General features: G+C 39.1%; 1 pseudogene; it reads left to right on the top strand.

Annotated features, from left to right (window-relative positions):
• Positions 1–13,181: 13,181 nt before the first annotated feature.
• Positions 13,182–14,937, top strand: LOC126946553 (la-related protein 4-like; annotated as a pseudogene).
• The last annotated feature ends 4,588 nt before the right edge of the window (positions 14,938–19,525 follow it).

Raw genomic sequence — 19,525 nt, 5'->3', positions numbered from 1 at the left:
CAGCAAATGTACACGAACAGAAATAATAACAAACTGTCTCTCAGACCACAGTGCAATCAAACTAGAACTCAGGACTAAGAAACTCAATCAAAACCGCTCAACTACATGGAAACTGAACAACCTGCTCCTGAATGACTACTGGGTACATAACGAAATGAAGGCAGAAATAAAGATGTTCTTTGAAGCCAATGAGAACAAAGATACAACATACCAGAAACTCTGGGACACATTTAAAGCAGTGTATAGAGGGAAATTTATAGCACTAAATGCCCACAAGAGAAAGCAGGAGATATCTAAAATTGACACTCTAACATCACAATGAAAAGAACTAGAGAAGCAAGAGCAAACACATTCAAAAGCTAGCAGAAGGCAAGAAATAACTAAGATCAGAGCAGAACTGAAGGAGATAGAGACACAAAAAACCCTCCAAAAAATCAATGAATCCAGGAGTTGGTTTTTTGAAAAGATCAACAAAATTGACAGACCACTAGGAAGACTAATAAAGAAGAAAAGAGAGAAGAATCAAATAGACGCAATAAAAAATGATAAAGGGGATATCACCACCGACCCCACAGAAATACAAACTACCATCAGAGAATACTATAAACACCTCTACGCAAATAAACTGGAAAATCTAGAAGAAATGGATAATTTCCTGGACACTTACACTCTTCCAAGACTAAACCAGGAAGAAGTTGAATCCCTGAATAGACCAATAGCAGGCTCTGAAATTGAGGCAATAATTAATAGCCTAACAACCAAAAAAAGTCCAGGACCAGATGGATTCACAGCTGAATATCTACCAGAGGTACAAGGAGGAGCTGGTACCATTCCTTCTGAAGCTATTCCAATCAATAGAAAAAGAGGGAATCCTCCTTAACTCATTTTATGAGGCCAACATCATCCTGATACCAAAGCCTGGCAGAGACACAACAAAAAAAGAGAATTTTAGACCAATATCCCTGATGAACATCGATGCAAAAATCCTCAATAAAATACTGGCAAACCGGATTCAGCAGCACATCAAAAAGCTTATCCACCATGATCAAGTGGGCTTCATCCCTGGGATGCAAGGCTGGTTCAACATTCGCAAATCAATAAACAGAATCCAGCATATAAACAGAACCAAAGACAAGAACCACATGATTATCTCAATAGATGCAGAAAAGGCTTTTGACAAAATTCAACAGCCCTTCATTCTAAAAATGCTCAATAAATTCGGTATTGATGGAATGTACCTCAAAATAATAAGAGCTATTTATGACAAACCCACAGCCAATATCGTACTGAATGGGCAAAAACTGGAAAAATTCCCTTTGAAAACTGGCACAAGACGGGGATGCCCTCTCTCACCACTCCTGTTCAACATAGTGCTGGAAGTTCTGGCTAGGGCAATCAGGCAAGAGAAAGAAATCAAGGGTATTCAGTTAGGAAAAGAAGAAGTCAACTTGTCCCTGTTTGCAGATGACATGATTGTATAGTTAGATAACCCCATTGTCTTAGCCCAAAATCTCCTTAAGCTGATAAGCAACTTCAGCAATGTCTCAGGATACAAAATTAATGTGCAAAAATCACAAGCATTCTTATACACCAGTAACAGACAAACAGAAAGCCAAATCAGGAATGAACTTCCATTCACAATTGCTTCAAAGAGAATAAAATACCTAGGAATCCAACTTACAAGGGATGTAAAGGACCTCTTCAAGGAGAACTACAAACCACTGCTCAGTGAAATAAAAGAGGACACAAACAAATGGAAGATCATACCATGCTCATGGATAGGAAGAATCAATATCGTGAAAATGGTCATACTGCCCAAGGTAATTTATAGATTCAATGCCATCCCCATCAAGCTACCAATGACTTTCTTCACAGAATTGGAAAAAACTGCTTTAAAGTTCATATGGAACCAAAAAAGAGCCCGCATCTCCAAGACAATCCTAAGCGAAAAGAACAAAGCTGGAGGCATCACGCTACCTGACTTCAAACTATACTACAAGGCTACAGTAACCAAAACAGCATGGTACTGGTACCAAAACAGAGATAGAGACCAATGGAACAGAACAGAGTCCTCAGAAATAATACCACACATCTACAGCCATCTGATCTTTGACAAACCTGAGAGAAACAAGAAATGGGGAAAGGATTCCCTATTTACTAAATGGTGCTGGGAAAATTGGCTAGCCAGAAGTAGAAAGCTGAAACTGGATCCTTTCCTTACTCCTTATACGAAAATTAATTCAAGATGGATTAGAGACTTAAATGTTAGAACTAATACCATAAAAATCCTCGAGGAAAACCTAGGTAGTACCATTCAGGACATAGGCATGGGCAAAGACTTCATGTCTAAAACACCAAAAGCAACAGCAGCAAAAGCCAAAATTGACAAATGGGATCTCATTAAACTAAAGAGCTTCTGCACAGCAAAAGAAACTACCATCAGAGTGAGCAGGCAACCTACAGAATGGGAGAAAATTTTTGCAATCTACTCATCTGACAAAGGGCTAATATCCAGAACCTACAAAGAACTCAAACAAATTTACAAGAAAAAAACAAACAACCCCATCAAAAGGTGGGCAAAGAATATGAACAGACATTTCTCAAAAGAAGACATTCATACAGCCAACAGACACATGAAAAAATGCTCATCATCACTGGCCATCAGAGAAATGCAAATCAAAACCACAATGAGATACCATCTCACACCAGTTAGAATGGCGATCATTAAAAAGTCAGGAAACAACAGGTGCTGGAGAGGATGTGGAGAAATAGGAACACTTTTAAACTGTTGGTGGGATTGTAAACTAGTTCAACCATTATGGAAAACAGTAAGGCGATTCCTGAAGGATCTAGAACTAGATGTACCATATGACCCAGCCATCCCATTACTGGGTATATACCCAAAGGATTATAAATCATGCTGCTATAAAGACACATGCACACGTATGTTTATTGTGGCACTATTCACAATAGCAAAGACTTGGAATCAACCCAAATGTCCATCAGTGACAGACTGGATTAAGAAAATGTGGCACATATACACCATGGAATACTATGCAGCGATAAAAAAGGATGAGTTTGTGTCCTTTGTAGGGACATGGATGCAGCTGGAAACCATCATTCTTAGCAAACTATCCCAAGAACAGAAAACCAAACACCTCATGTTCTCACTCATAGGTGGGAACTGAACAATGAGATCACTTGGACTCGGGAAGGGGAACATCACACACCGGGGCCTATCATGGGGAGGGGGGAGGGTGGAGGGATTGCATTGGGAGTTATACCTGATGTAAATGACGAGTTGATGGTTGCAGCACAGAAACATGGCACAAGTATACATATGTAACAAACCTGCACGTTATGCACATGTACCCTACAACTTAAAGTATAATAATAATAAATAAATTTATAAAGAAAAGTTTTAGAGATGTTCCTTAGAACTTAAAGTATAATAATAATAATAATAATAATAATAATAATAATAATAATAAAGAGTTTGAGACCAGCCTGACCAACATGGAGAAATCCTGTCTCTACTAAAAATACAAAAATTAGCCAGGTGTGGTGGTAGGTGCCTGTAATCCCAGCTATTCAGGAGGCTGAGGCACAAGAATCACTTGAACCTGGGAGGTGGAGATTGCAGTGAACTGAGATCGTGCCACTGCACTCCAGCCTGGGTGATGGAATGAGACCCTGTCTCAGAAAAAAAAAGAAAGGAAAAAATCACAATAGGCTGGGTACAGTGGCTCACACCTGTAATCTCAGCACTTTGGGACCCCAATGCCAGGCAGGTGGATCACTTGAGCCAGGAGTTCAAGACCAGCCTTGACAACATGAGGAAAACCCATTGCTACAAAAAAAAAAAAAAAAAAAAAGGAAAAAAAAAAGAGAAAGAAATGAAAATAATCCTGGGTTCCTGGAGTTCCTGGGCTGACATCTCTGAGCATGGCCTGAATGACTCTCAGCTTCCTTCTCTATTTTAAAAGATGAAACACTCCAAGAGGCATTCATTTCCACGGAACTAAGAATCTGATGCTTCTCATTGTAACAGCCTAATGGAAACTCTTCTTCATTTCTCCCGCAAGAGTGAGTAATGCTTCGTGGGGGCTTTGCTGGATGTCCAATTCGAATCACAGACAATTTTGAATTTCCAGCTCCTCTGCCCTGCTTTTTCCCCATCTTTGTGGTTTTATCTGCCTCTGGTCTTTGATGATGGTGATGTACTGATGGGGTTTTGGTGTAGGTGTCCTTCCTGTTTGATAGTTTTCCTTCTAACAGTCAGGACCCTCAGCTGTAGGTCTGTTGGAGATTGCTTGAGGTCCACTCCAGACCCTGTTTGCCTGGGTATCAGCATCAGAGGCTGCAGAAGATAGAATATTTCTGAACAGCGAGTGTACCTGTCTGATTCTTGCTTTGGAAGCTTCCTCTCAGGGGTGTACTCCACCCTGTGAGGTGTGGGGTGTCAGACTGCCCCTAGTGGGGGATGTCTCCCAGTTAGGCTACTCAGGGGTCAGGGACACACTTGAGCACGGAGTCTGTCCCTTCTCAGATCTCAACCTCCGTGTTGGGAGATCCACTGCTCTCTTTAAAGCTGTCAGACAGAGTCGTTTGCGTCTGCAGAGGTTTCTGCTGCATTTGTTATTGTTGATTGTGCCCTGTCCCCAGAGGTGGAGTCTACAGAGACAGGCAGGTTTCCTTGAGCTGCTGTGAGCTCCACCCAGTTTGAGCTTCCCAGCGGCTTTGTTTACCTACTTTAGTACTTAAGTAGGTAAACTTAGTACTATAAACTTTTCTCTTAGTGTCTCCTAGGAGATGTAGAAAGAGAAACCTGGGCTGGATGCAGTGGCTCACTCTTGTAACCTTCGTCCTTTGGGAGGCCGAGGCAGGAGGATCACTTGAGGTCAGTGGTTCGAGACCTGCCTGGCCAACATAGTGAAACCTCGTCTCTACTAAAAATACAAAAATTAACCAAGCCAAAAAAAAAAAAAAAAGGTTTAGAGATGTTTAACTCTGGGAAATAGGCTGGGGAGTCAGAAGGAGTTACTGACATCTATTGAGAAATGGGGTTGATGGAATACCCTGCTATTCCAGCTATATATTGCTTTGATAAAAAACATTTTAAATAAAGTAAATTTTGAATAAAAAGAATCTATTGTGAAGACTCAGTCAAAAAGAGCAGTCTAGAAGTAAACCCAAATGGTAAGAGTATGCTGGAGATCCCTTTTTAGATGGAACCAGGTAGTGTGGGATGAGGGTGGTCTTAATGGAGGTGGGTTGAACCTACTGATCCAGCTTCCTAATGTGAGGCTGAATTTCATATTTGAAAGGAGAGCTGCAGCTGTTGCAAAAATGCCTATGATAGCAGAAAGGAATCACACAATAAAATATATTGTAAAATACATATTTAAAAAATTTGTCCATGAACCTCCAGATATTTTGACATCGGAACCATTGGTAAAGTCTACAGAGAAAAGGAAAGCCAATCACACACTAAGAGGTTGGGCTTGGCCAAAAACACAACATAAGTTTACCCAGAATCACTAACATCCCCTATTGAGGAATGGGCCCAACATCTTCCAGCTTACCAAGAGCGGCTGGTAGAGGGGGAATTGCGAATGGGGGAAGGATGAGGTAGGGGTAGAACAGCCAGCGTGGAAAAGGATGAATATTCTCACTCCCACACATATATATTAATAAATCTCCTGAAATCAGAAATTAAGGCTTTAGCCAACTGAGAACCAATGTGTAACCCTACAGATGAGATTCTGAATCCCTTCTCAGATTAAAGTAGAATTTCATTTGGGAGAAAGAACATGAAATTGAGTCACAGAATCTGTATGTAATACTGTCCCATTGTGTGATATCAGTTTCTTCTCTGGGCCTTATTTCTTCATCCTTAACAAATGATGAGGCTCATCCTAAGGATCTCTGATAGCCTCTCCAGTTTTGACATTCTTTATGTAGAGATGAAGGGGAAATTCCTGGCTAAAATACTACTTTAGTCTTGGTGATGGTGAGATTCCCTGAAGAAACAGGATGTGGTGCTCACGAATGGGGGCATGTGACATATTATGATCACCTTATGGGGTGTCTGTTCATCCCACAAGCTGTTACCCTTTACCTTTTTTTTAAAAAAAAAAGGAACTCCTTTATTCACAATCTTGATGTCCAGCACCCATATTAGTAAAAGGACAGCCAAGGCACTGAGCATGGTTGATTGGACTGGGCATGGGCACATGATCCAAACTGTGCCAGTTAGATTTCCTGTTGTGAGCATTTTTGAAGCTCTGAGCATATTTTGAAATAATTTCCGAGTTACAAAGGCATTCTCAAAATAGAAATAACACACAGAAAATGGTAGAATAGGAGCCTACAACCATTTATACCCCCAGCAGGAGCACCAAATTTTAACAGCTACCTGCACACAGAAAAGCATCATAACAAGAACCAAAAATCAGCTGAGCAATCACAGTACCTGGTTTTAACTTCATATCATTAAAAGAGGCATTGAGGATGGTTGGAGAGACAGTCTTGAATCCCCAATGACACCTATCTCTCATCTCCCACAGGTCACCATGAAGCACAGTGAGTCTTTGCACTTGGGGAGGGAGAGTGCAGTGACTGTGGGACATTGCATTGAACTCTGTGCTACCCTGTCACAGCACAGAATGAAGCTGTGCTGGGCTCAGCGAGTACTTGCGCATGAAGAAGTATTTGGACCAGCTTTAGCCAGAGGAGAACTGCCCATCCCATCCGTCAGAACTTGAGTTTCTCAGCAAGCCTCGCCAGCATGGGCCAAAGTGATCTAGGGTACTAGGTAAACTTGGAAGGCAATCTAGGACACAAGGACTGCAATTCCTAGGCAACTCTTAGTGCTAGACTGGGCTCAGAGCCAGAGGACTAGAGTGGCATGTGATCTTTGGAGACACCTGCTGGGGCAGCTAAAGGAGTGCTTGCCTCACCCCTCCCCCAACCCCAGGCAGTATAGCTCACAACAATGAAAGCATCTTCTTTCTTCTTCTTAAGGAGAAGATAATAAAGGGTAAATAGGGTGTTGTCTTGAATCTTGGATACCAGCTCACCGACAGTAGAATATGTCACCAGGCAGAGTTGTAAGGTCCTCGTTACAGGTCTGAGCTCCTGGATGACATTTCTATACACAGCCTGAACCAAAAGAGAACCCGCTGCCTTGAAGGGAAAGACCCAGACCTAGAAGAGTTCATCACCTGCTGACTAAAAAGTCCTTAGTCCCTAAATAACAAACAGCAATATCCAGGCAGTACACCATGGGCCCTGGGCTCTGAGATGTGCCGACTAAAGATGTGACCCAGTGCGTTTCCAGCTGTAGTGGCTACAGTGAGACTCCTTCTGTTTGAGAAAAGCAGAGGGACAAGTAAAGGGCACATTGTCTTGTACCTTAGGTACCAGTTCAATCACAGTGGGATAGAGCAAGAAGCAGACTATTAGGGTCCCCAAGTTCAGGCCTAGGCTCCTGGACAGCATTTCTGGACCTGCCCCGGGCCAGAGTAGAGTCTGTTGCCCTAAAGGGTGAGTCTCAGACCTGCATCATTCAACACAAAATGACTGAAAAGATCTTGGGCTTTGTGAGCATTAGTGGTGGACTGGTAGAATGACCCACCCTGCTCTATGGGCTGGTGGTGGTTGTGCCCAAAGAGAGAGGCTCCTTTGCCTGTGGAAAGGGAAGGGAAAAGTGGGAAGGACTTTATATTGTGGTATGAGTCCCAGCTTAGCTGCAGTAGAATAGAACATCAGGCAAACTTCTAAGGTTTTTAACTTCAAATTCTGACTCTCAGTTGGCATCTCTGGACCTGCCTGAGGCCTAGGGGAACTTGCAGCCTTGAAGGGAAGAACAGAAACCTGGATGGCTTTATCACCAGCTGATTGTAGAGCCCTAAGACCTTGAATAAACATAGGTGGTAGCCGGGTAATGGTTACAGCAGGCCTTGGGCAAGACCCAGTGTGCGCTGACTTCAGGTCTGACCCAGCACAGGAGTGTCAGCCAAAGGATACTTGCACCACCACACCCCCAGTCCTAGGTGACTCAGCACAGACAGAGGGGCACCATTCATTTGAGAGAAAATAAGGCAAAAAAAAGAGTCCTTACCCGGTAATCTAGAGAATTCTTCTACATCTTATCCAAAATTACCAATTTTGTACCTCTACAAATCTGCAAAAACCACAGCAATATTTAGCTTGAGACCCAAGTTTCTTTGAATACCCAAAAAGACTTCTCAATAAGGACAGTCACAACCAAGCCCAGACAGTGACAACTACGATAAATAGCTCTTCAATGCCCTGATGACATGGATGAACATCTACAAGCATCAAGGCCATCCAGGAAAATATGATCTCACCAAATGACCTAAATAAGGCATCAGTGATTAATCCTGGGGAAACAGTCATATGTGACCTTTCAGACAGAGAATTGAAAATGGCCCTTTTGAGAAAACTCAAAGAAATTGAAGTTAACACAGAAAAGGAATTCAGAATTCTATCAAATAAATTTAACAAAGAGATTAAAATAATTTAAAAGAATTAAGCAAAAATGCAAGTGACATACCAAATAATGCATTGGAATCACTTAATAGCAGACTTTATCAAGCAGAATGAAGAATTAGTGAGCTTGAAGACAGTCTCTTTTAGAGTACACAGTCATAGGAGAACAAAAGAAAAAAAAATAATGAAGCAAAGCTACAAAATGCAAAAATAGCCTCAAAAGGGCAAATCTGAGAGTTATTGGCCTTAAAGAGGAAGTAGAGAAGAAGATCAGGTGCAAAGTTTATTCAAAGGGATAATACTAGAAACTTCCCAATCTGGAAAATGATATCAACATTCAGATACAAGAAGGCTATAAAACACCGAGAAGATAGAACCCAAAGAAGTCTATCTCAAGGCATTTAATAATCAAACTCCCAAAGGTCAAAGATAAAGAAAGGATTATAAAACCAGCAAGAGGAAAAAAACAAAAAACAAATAGCATACAATGGAGGTTCAATACGTCTGGCAGCAGACTTTTCAGTGGAAACCTTACAGTCTAGGAGAGAGTGTCATGGCATATTTAAAGAGCTGAAGAAAAAAAAAAAAAAAAAAAAAAAAAAAAAAAAAAAAAAAAAAAAAAAAAAAAAAAAAAAAAAAAAAAAACTTTTACCCGAGAAGAAGATATCTGGTGAAAACATTCTTCAACCCCAAAGGAGAAATAAAGACTTTCTCAGACAAACAAAAGCTGAGGGATTACATCAGCACCAGATTTGTCCTAAAAACAAATGCTGAAAAATGTTCTTCAATCTAAAAGCAAAGGATTTCAGTGAGCAAGAATAAATTATCTGAAGATACAAAACTCACTAGTAATAGTCAGCACACAGAATATTATAACACTGTAATTGTGGTGTATAAATATATCTTAAGTAGAAAAACTAAGTGATGAACCAATAAAAAAATGACTACAACAACTTTTCAAGACATACACAGTACAACAAGACATAAGAAGAAACAACAAGAAGTTAAAAAGTGAGAGGATAAAGTTGAAGTGTAGAGTTTTTATTAGTGTCTTTTGCATGTTTTCTTTGTTTGTTTATGCAATTAGTGTTAAGTTGTCATCAGTTTAAAATACTGAGTCATAAGACAGTAATTTCAAGTTTCAGAGTAACCTCAAATTAAAAAACATACAATAGATACAAAAATAAAAATAAAAACAAGAAATTAAATCATACCACCAGAGAAAATTTATCTTCACTCAAAGAAGGACAGGAAGGAAGGAAAGAAGGAAGAGAACACGACAAAACATTCAGGAAACTAACAAAATGGCAGAAGTAAGTTACTACTTATCATTAATAACATTGAATGTAAATGGACTAAACTCTCCAATCAAAAGACATAGAGTGGCTGAATGCACGAAAGAGCAAGACCTTATGATCTATTGCCTACAAAAAAACACATTTTACTTACAAAGATATTCATAGACTAAAAATAAAGAGGTAGAAAAAGATACTTCGTGCCAATGAAAACCAAAAAAGAGCAAGAGTAGCTATTTTGATATCAGAGAAAATAGATTGCAAGGAAAAAACTGTAAAAGATAAAGAAGGTTATTATATAATGCTAAAAGGGTCAATCCAATAACAGGCTATAATGGTTGTAAATCTTTATGCACCTAACACTGGAGCATCCAGATATATATGGCAAATATTATTAAAGCTAAAGAAAGAAATATATCCCAATAAGATAATAGCTGTAGACATTACAACCTCAGTGTCAGCATTGGGCACATCTCCCAGAGAGAAACTCAACAAAGAAACATCAGACTTAATCTGCACTACACAGCAAATGGGCTTAACAGATATTTATAGAACATTTCATCTAATGGCTCTAAAATACACATTCTTCTGCTCAGAACATAGATTATTCTTAAGGACAAACAATATGTTAGGTGACAAAACAAGGCATAAAAAGTTCAAAAAATTTAAATATATCAAGCATTTTATCTGACCACAAGGGAATAAAATGATAAATCAATAAGAGGAAATTTGGAAACTAAAAAACACATGGAATCTAAACAATATGCTTTTGAATGACCAGTGGGACAATGAAGATATTATAAGGAAAATTGAAAACTTTCTTGAGACAAGCTATAATGGAAACGTAACATATCAAAGCCTATGGGATACAGCAAAAGCAGTACTAAGAGAAAAGTTTATAGCTATAAGTGCCTACATCAAAAAAGAAAAAAAAAACTTCAAATACATAACTTTAACAATGCATGTCTAAAAATTAGAAAAGCAAGAGCAAACCAAACACAAAATTATTAAAAGAAAAAAATAAGTATGAGGGCAGAAATAAATGAATTTGAAATGGAGAAAACAACATAAAAGATAAATGAAACAAAAAGTTGGATTTTTAAAAGAACAACAAAATTGACAAACGTTTAAGGAGACTAAGCAAAAAGGGAGAAGACCCTAATAAATAATATCAGAGATTTAAAAGGAGACATTATGACTGATACTGCAGAAATTGAAGGCATCATTAGTGGCTACTATGTGCAACAATATGCCATAAATTGACAAATCTAGAAAAAATAGACAAATTCCCAAACGCATACCACCTACAAGGATTGAACCATGGAGAAATTAGAAACCTAAGCAGACCAAGAACAAATAAAAAAAATCAAAGCCATAATAAATACTTCCCCAGTGAAGAAAAGCCGAAGATCTGATGGTTTCACTGCTGCATTCTACCAAATATTTACAGAAGAACTAATACCAATTCTACTCAAATTATTCTGAAGAACAGTGGAAAAGAGAATACTTGTAAACTCATTCTATGAGGCCAGTATTACCCTGACACCAAAACTGAAGACACATTAAAAAAAAAAAACAAACAAAACAAACAAACAAAAAAAAAAACCAAAAAAAAAACAACTACAGGCCAATATCATGGATGAATAGTGATGCAGAAATTTCCAACAAAATACTACCAAACCAAATTCAGCAACACATTAAAAAGATCATCCATTATGATCAAGTGAGATTTTTCCCTGAGATGCAAGTATGGTTTAATATATGTATAAATGACAAAAACCTTATGATTATTTTAATTGATGCTAAAATAGCATTTGATAAAATTCAACATCCCTTCATGATAAGAACCCTTAAAAAACTGTTTATTGAATAAACATATCTCAACATAATAAAAGCCATATACAAAGGACCCACAGGTAGTATAATACTGAATGGGGAAAAACTGAAAGCCTTTCAGTTTGTAGTAAGTGACATTATCATAACTCACTGCAGCCTTAAACTCTCAGGCTCCCAGGGAGTTGTTACACCAAGCCTTGAGAGAAACCCAGTGTTGTGCTGTGCTGGCTTCAGGTCTGAACCAGCACAGTCATAGTGGTGGTGGCCACAGAGGTGCTTGTGCCACTTCAACCCCAGCTTTAGATGGCTCAGAACAGAGAGAGAGAAAGACTCTGTTTGGGAAAAAACAAGGGAAGAGAATCAGAATCTTTGGCTGGTTATCCAGATAACTCTCCTGGATCTTGTCAAACACCATCAAGATGGTATCTCTACAAGTCTGCAAGAACCAGAACATTACTGGGTTTACAGGTGCCCTGTAAAGAAGAAACAGCTTAGAACACAACATCCAAGCAAGCCCCTTCAAATATCTGGAAAGTCTTCCCAGGGACAGGTACAAATAAGTCCAGGCAGTGATGACTACAATAAATACCTAACTCCTCAATGTCAAGTCATTGAAGAACATCTACTAGCATTGACACCATCCAGGAAAATATGACCTCACCAAGTTAATTAAGTAAGGCACCAGGGAAGGGACCTTTCAGACAGATAATTTAAAGTAGCCGTGTTGAGGAAACTCAAAGAAATTCAAGATAACATGAACGAGGAATTCAGAATTTTGTCAGATAAATTTAACAAAATGATTGAAATAATTTAAAAGAATCAAGCAGAAATTCTGGAGCTGAAAAATGCAACTGGCATGCTGAACAATGCATCAGAGTTCTTTAATGGCAGAATTGATCAAGAAGAAGAAGAAAAAAATAGTGAGCTTGAAGAAGGTTACTCGAAGCTATAGTAACAGAATTTCCCAAGCCCAGAGAAATATATCAATATCCAAGTGAAAGAACATTATAGAACACAAAGCAGATTTAACCCCGAAAAGGATTTCTCAAGGAATCTAATAACCAAACTCCCAAAGGCCAAGGATAAAGAAAAAAATTCTAAAATCAGCAAGAGAAAAAGGAAAAACAAAGAACACACAGTAAAGGTCCAACATGTCTGATAGCAGACTTTTCAGTGGAATCTTTACAGGCCAGGATAAAATGGCATGACACATTTAAAGTGTTGAAGAAAAAATAATATCCTAGAATAGTATATCTGACAATAATATCCTTCAATCATGAAGGAGAAATAAAGACTTTCCCTAACAAAAAAAAGTGGAGGGTTTTCTTCAACACCATACCTGTCTTAAAAGGAATGCTAAGGAAACAATTCAATCTGAAAGGAAAAGACATTAATAAACAATAAGAAATTATCCGAGGGTAAAAAACTCACTGGTAATAGTAAGTACACAGGGAGATATTTTGAGGCCCTCTGGGAGGGAGGCGAACAACATGTGAGGCTGCGGAGGGAGAAAGGTGAAATGCGCAGGTAGCATCTAAAGGAACTGGTTTAAATCCTAATGCCAAAGTATGGCAAAAAATTGCTTCTGGAAATACTGATGCCACCCAAGTAACTCATGAAACTGAAATATCTTGGCATGAAACAGCAGCTATATCAGGTGCTCATCCTGAGAGTAATGCAGAGCTCTCAGGAGACATGTGTAAAGAATATAAAGTAATGTATTCTTTATCTTGTGAAATCACAAGAAATACTACAGGCATTGAAGAGTCAACTGAAAACTAATTTCAAGCCCAAAAGATCTGAATTACCAAATATATGATGTTTTTACAGAAAACAATTCAGCAATTTCTACAGAAGACTTAAAAGAATGTTTGAAGAAACAATTAGAATTGTGTTTTTTCACACACAAAAAAAAGTTGTCAAAGGATCTTTACTTGATATCTCCAACGGATATTGATTATTTCATCTAAATTTGGACAGTTGCCAACATAGAGGAAATAAAAAAGTTGACCACAGACCCTGATCTAATTCTTGAAGTGTTGAGATCTTCTCCTATGGTACAAGTTGACGAGAAGGGTGAGAAAGTGAGATCAAGTCATAAGCATTGTATTGCGATTCTTAGATTTCTGGAACATCAATAGAGGAAGAAAAAGCTTTGATCAAAAGTGAAAACTGAACCAAAGTGATAATCTGTGAGTTTGCACACAATCGCAACTGGTATATCACTTTCCAGTCAGACACAGACGCACAACAGGCTTTTAAATGCTTAAGAGAATAAGTTAAAACATTTCAGGGCAAGCCAATCATTGCAAGGATAAAGGCCATCAATACATTTTATTTGCTAAGAATGATTATCAACTGATGGATTCTAGTGTATATAGCCAGCCCATTCAAACTCAAGCACAGTATGCCTCACCAGTCTTTGTGCAGCTTGTATATAATCCTCACCAACAGCACTCGGTCTACGGTATTTTGCCTCAGTCTTGATCTCCAAATCTTGCACTTTACTGTGAAACACCACTGGCTTCCTTTCCCAATGGTAATTTTGCAAATAATTTTAATTCACCAGGGTCTCATAAAATAAATGCTGCTGCTATGAATATGGGTCTACCATCCAAAAAAAAGTGTGTGAAACCTCATTTTGGGTCATCTAGTGGTTCAGAACACTAAATAGAGGGTTTGTATTATTGGAGGGTGGATCATTGAACACATGTAGTTCAAGAAACTTTCCAAACTGAACAACATAATCCTACAGTAATGAAGCATCTGGAGCAAACTTAACTTCAAAAGGAGACTTCCACTGTGCAGATAAAACAGAATGGAGACTATGGTAGAAGCAGAAGAACTCTTTTCAGAGGTTGAAGGTGATGAGAAGATGATAGTATCCCAAGACCCCATCGTTCAACAGCTGAATCAAAGGATCCAACAACAAAGTTTGGCTTACTAGCCTCAAATTTTCCACCTTTATCAAGAATGCCAGGGGAACTCATTTTGGAGAATAGGATTTCTTATGCTGTTAAAGTTGTCTACAAAGAAAAGGATAATAAAGAGTTGTTTGTTGTCCAGTGCCTGTAGATGAGCAGACAATGCACTTCTGATCAGGGTAAATCAACTCGAGTACCAGTCCTCCATGTGCAGCTGAGCTTCCTACATTAACCACAACTCCGCAAGAAAAAGATCTAATAGACAATTCCTCTGTTCAGAGGTACAGTTTCAACCAGATGACTATATTAGTTTCTCCTCCAAGTGCTACAAAGTTGTCAATGGCAAATACTGCTTCACCATGTAATAATAACATAAATGCAGATGTAGCTGTGGATCTACAGGAACCCCTAAAGTTAATTTATGCTGAAGTGTGCAAAAAGCTCCCTAAAGAGCCATCTTCAGTTTTTGTGCAGCCACTCTGGGAAAGTCACTCATTGTGGTGTCTACCACCAAAAATGAAGACAAGGAAGTTCCTGAGAAATCCATTGAGAAACCACATGAGAAGCCAGAAGCCAGGATGAGTAAGGATTATTCTGGCTTTGGAGGCAATACCATTCTCAGGGAAAATGTGGAAAAATCAAGGAAAAGAGATGCCAGTTTAGCCATAGGACTATACCTCAGGGAATTACTCAATATAATGGCAAAGAGGAATACGTACCACCCAAATCACCAAAGTACAAAACAACAAAGGCAACCCCAAAAAACTATTCAAAAGTTTCTCTTTTTTCCTATTAAACTTGAGCCATGGCTATATTGAACTGTTTTGGAGTGGAGGTGGTAACCAGGAGGGAAGCATGAGAAAGTACATCCTTAAATCATTATGGATTTTGGAGTTGTGAGTGATAGTGTATTAGGCAGTTCTCACATTGCTATAAAAAACTGCCTGAGACTGGGTAATTTATAAAGAAAATAGATTTACTTGACTCACAGTTCCCCAGGGCTGGGAAGGCCTCAGGAAACACAATCATGGCAGAAAAAGAAGCAAATACATCATTCTTCACATGGCAGCGGGAAGAAGTGCCAAGAAAAGGGGGGAAATACCCTTATAAAAAAAACATCAGATCTCATGAGAACTCACTCACTATTAAGAGAACAGCATGAGGGTAACTTCACCCATGATTCAACTACCTTCCACTGGGTCCCTCCCACAACAAGAGGGGATTATGGGAACAACAATCCAAGATGAGATTTGGATGGGGACACAGCCAAACCATATTTCTCAATCCCTGATCTTTCCAAAATCTCATGTACTCACATTTCAAAACATAATCATGCCTCCCCAACAGTCGTCCAAAGTCTTAACTCATTCCAACATTAACCCCAAAGTCCAACTCCAAAGTCTCATCTGAGACAAGGTAAGTCCCTTCCACCTATGACCCAGTAAAATCAAAAGCAAGTTAGTTTCTTCACAGATACAATGGAAGTACAGGCATTTGGGTAAAAACATCCATTCCATATAGGAGAAATTGGCCAAAACAAAAGGACTACAGGCCCCATGCAAGTCTGAAATACAATAGGGCAGTCACTAAACCTTAAAGTTTCAAAATGATCTCCTTTTAGTCCATGTCTCACATCCAGCTCAGGTTGATGCAACAGGTGGAATCTCATGGCTTGGGGAGCTCCACTCCTGTGGCTTTGCAAAGTACAGCTTCCCTCCCAACTGCTTTAACAGGCTGGAATTAATTATTTGTAGCTTTTTCAGTTGCACTATGCAAGCTGGTGGTGAATCTAACATTCTGGGGTCTGGAAAACAGTCACCCTTTTCTCACAGGTCCACTAGGCTGTGTCACAGTGAGGACTTTGTGTGTGGGCTCCAATCCCACATTTTTGTCACATATAGCCCTAGCAGAGGGTCTCCATGAGGGCTCCGCCCCTGCAACAAACTTCTGCCTGGACATCCAGTCATTTTCATACATTCTCTGAAACCTAGGCAGATGTTCCCAAACCTATATTCTTTACTTCTGTGCGCCCACGGGTTCAACACCATGTGTAAGCCACCAAGGCTTGAGACTTACAGCTTCTTAAGCAATGGCCTGAGCTGTATCTTAGGCTTTTTAAACCACAGCTTGAGCTGAAACAACTGGAATGCAGGACACCATGTCCTGAGGCTGCATAGAGCAGGGGGCCCTGGGCCTGGCCCAGGAACCATTTTTCCCTCCTAGGCCTCAAGGCTTGTGATGGTAGGGTCTGTCATAAAGGTCTCTGACATTCCCTGTAGACATTTTCTTGGAGATTGACATTTGACTTCTTGTTATTGATGCAAATTTCTGCAGCTGACTTGAATTTCTCCCCAGAAAATTGGTTTTTATTTTCTATCTATCTCATTATCAGCCTTCAAATTTTCCAAACTATTATACTCTGCTTCCTTTTGAATGCTTTGCCACTTAGAAATTTCTTCCACCAGATACCCTAAATCATCTTTCTCAAGTTCAAAGTTCCACAGACCTCTAGGGCTGGGGCAAAATGCTGTCAGTCTCTATTAAAGCATCACAATGATCCCTTTGCTCCAGTTGCCAACAAGTTACTCATCTCCATCTGAGACCACCTCAGCCAGGACTTTATTGTCAATATGACTATCAGCATTTTGGTCACAATCATTCAAGTCTCTAGGAAGTTTCAAACTTTCCCACATATTTCTGTCTTCTTCTGAGCCTTCCAAACTGTTTCAACCTCTGCCTGTGACCCAGTTAAAAAGTCACCTCCACATTTTTGAGTAGTCTAACATCAGCGTCCCACTCCCTCAGTACCAATTTACTATATTAATTCATTCTCATGCTGCTATAAAAAGCTGCCCACACTTGGGTAAGTTACAAAGAAAAGAAGTTTAATTGACTCACAGTTTGCAGGGCTGAGGAGGACTCAGGAATCTTACAATCATGGTGGAAGTGGAAGCAAACATGTCTCCCTTCACATGGTGTCAGGAAAGAGAAGTGCCAAGCAAAGGGGGAAAAGTCTCTTATAAAACCATCAGATCTCAAGAAAACTCACTCACTATCACGAGAATAGCATGAGGTAACTTCCTCCATGATTTAATTATCTTCCACCAGGTCTCTCCTATGACACGTGGAGATGATGGGAATAAAATTTAAGATAAGATTTTGGTAAGGACACAGCCAAACTGTATCAGATACGGTCCCAAAAATTCACCTTTAATGTGATTTTTTTTTTTTTTTTTTTTTTTTTTTTTTTGAGACAGAGTCTTGCTCTGTCACCCAGGCTGGAGTGCAGTGGTGCAATTTCGACTCACTGCAACCTCCACCTCCCAGGTTCAAGCAATTCTCCTGCCTCAGCCTCCCGAGTAGCTGGGACTACAGGTGCCTGCCAATACGCCCAGCTAATTTTTTGTATTTTTAGTGGAGACGGGGTTTCACCGTGTTAGCCAGGATGGTCTCGATCTCCTGGCCTTGTAAGTTACCTGCCTCGGCCTCCCAAAGTGCTGGGATTACAGGCGTGAGCCACCGCACCCAGCCCTAATGTGATTTTTAAAGGCTGAAGGATTCCTATCTATCTATCCATTAATTTATCTATCTAACTATTTATCCACACATACATAGATTTAAAAAGCATAATTTTTCTATAATTTTGTTTTTGATTAATATTTGCAGAGATTTTTTCCAGGAATCAATTCTGGCCGGGTGCAGTGGCTCAAGCCTGTAATCCCAGCACTTTGGGAGGCCGAGACGGGCGGATCATGAAGTCAGGCGATCGAGACCATCCTGGCTCACGTGGTGAATGGATTTTTTTCTAGTTTGAAATTTTGTCTGCTTTTTTGACATTTCTAATATTTTATTCAACAAGTTGCTAAGCTCTGATTGTACCTGAAGATATAACAACCAATCAGCTTGATATTTAAGGAAAGCAATTCAACAAGAAGAGCTAACTATCCTAAATTTATGTACACCCAATACAAGAACACCCAGATTCATAAAGTAAGTTCTTAGACACCTACAAAGAGACTTAGATTCCCAAACAATAATAGTTGGTGACTTTAACACCCAAATAACAATAATAGACAGATAATCAAGGTGGAAAATTAACAAACATTTTCAGGACCTGAACTCAGCTCTGAATAAAGGGGACCTCATAGATGTCTATAGAACTCTCCACACCCCCCTCTCAAAAAAAAATAAGAATATACACTCTTCTCATTGTCACATAACAGTTACTCTAAAATTGCTCATATAATCAGAAGAAAAACACTCCTCAATAAATGCAAAATAACTGAAATTTTAACAGTCTGTCAGACCATCGTGCAATCAAACTAGAATACAAGACTAAAAAATTCACCCAAAATACACAACTACACAGAAATTGAACAACATGCTCCTGAATAACTCCTGGGTAAATAAGGAAATTAAGGCAGAAATCAAGAAGTTCTTTGGAACTACTGAAAACAAAGAGACAATGTACCAGAATCTCTGGAACACAGCTAAAGCAGTGTTAAGAGGAAAATTTATAGCACTAAATGCCCACATTATAAAGCTATAAAGATCTAAAATTAACAATCTAACATCACAACTAAAAGAACTAGAGAGTCAAGAGCAAACAAACCCCAAAGTTAGCAGAAGACAAGGAATAACCAAGATCAGATAGGAACTGAAGGAGATAGAGACATTAAAAACCCTGCAAGAAAACAAAGAATCCAGGAGCTGATATTTTGAAAAAAAAATTAATAAAATAGGTAGACACCTAGCTATGCTAATAAAGAAGAAAAAATAGAAGAATCAAACAGACACAATCAGAAATGATAAGGGGAATATTATCACTGACTCCACATAAATACATAAACAATCATCAGAGAATTATTAGAGAAATGCAACTCAAAAGCACAATGAGATGCCATCTCATACCAATCAGAATGGCAATTATTAAATGTCAAAAAGCAACAGATG

This window comes from Macaca thibetana, chromosome X (assembly GCF_024542745.1).
Source record: "Macaca thibetana thibetana isolate TM-01 chromosome X, ASM2454274v1, whole genome shotgun sequence".
Lineage (NCBI taxonomy): Eukaryota > Metazoa > Chordata > Mammalia > Primates > Cercopithecidae > Macaca > Macaca thibetana.
The sequence above is the reverse complement of the archived record's forward strand: the minus strand, read 5'-3'. Positions and strand labels throughout refer to the sequence as shown.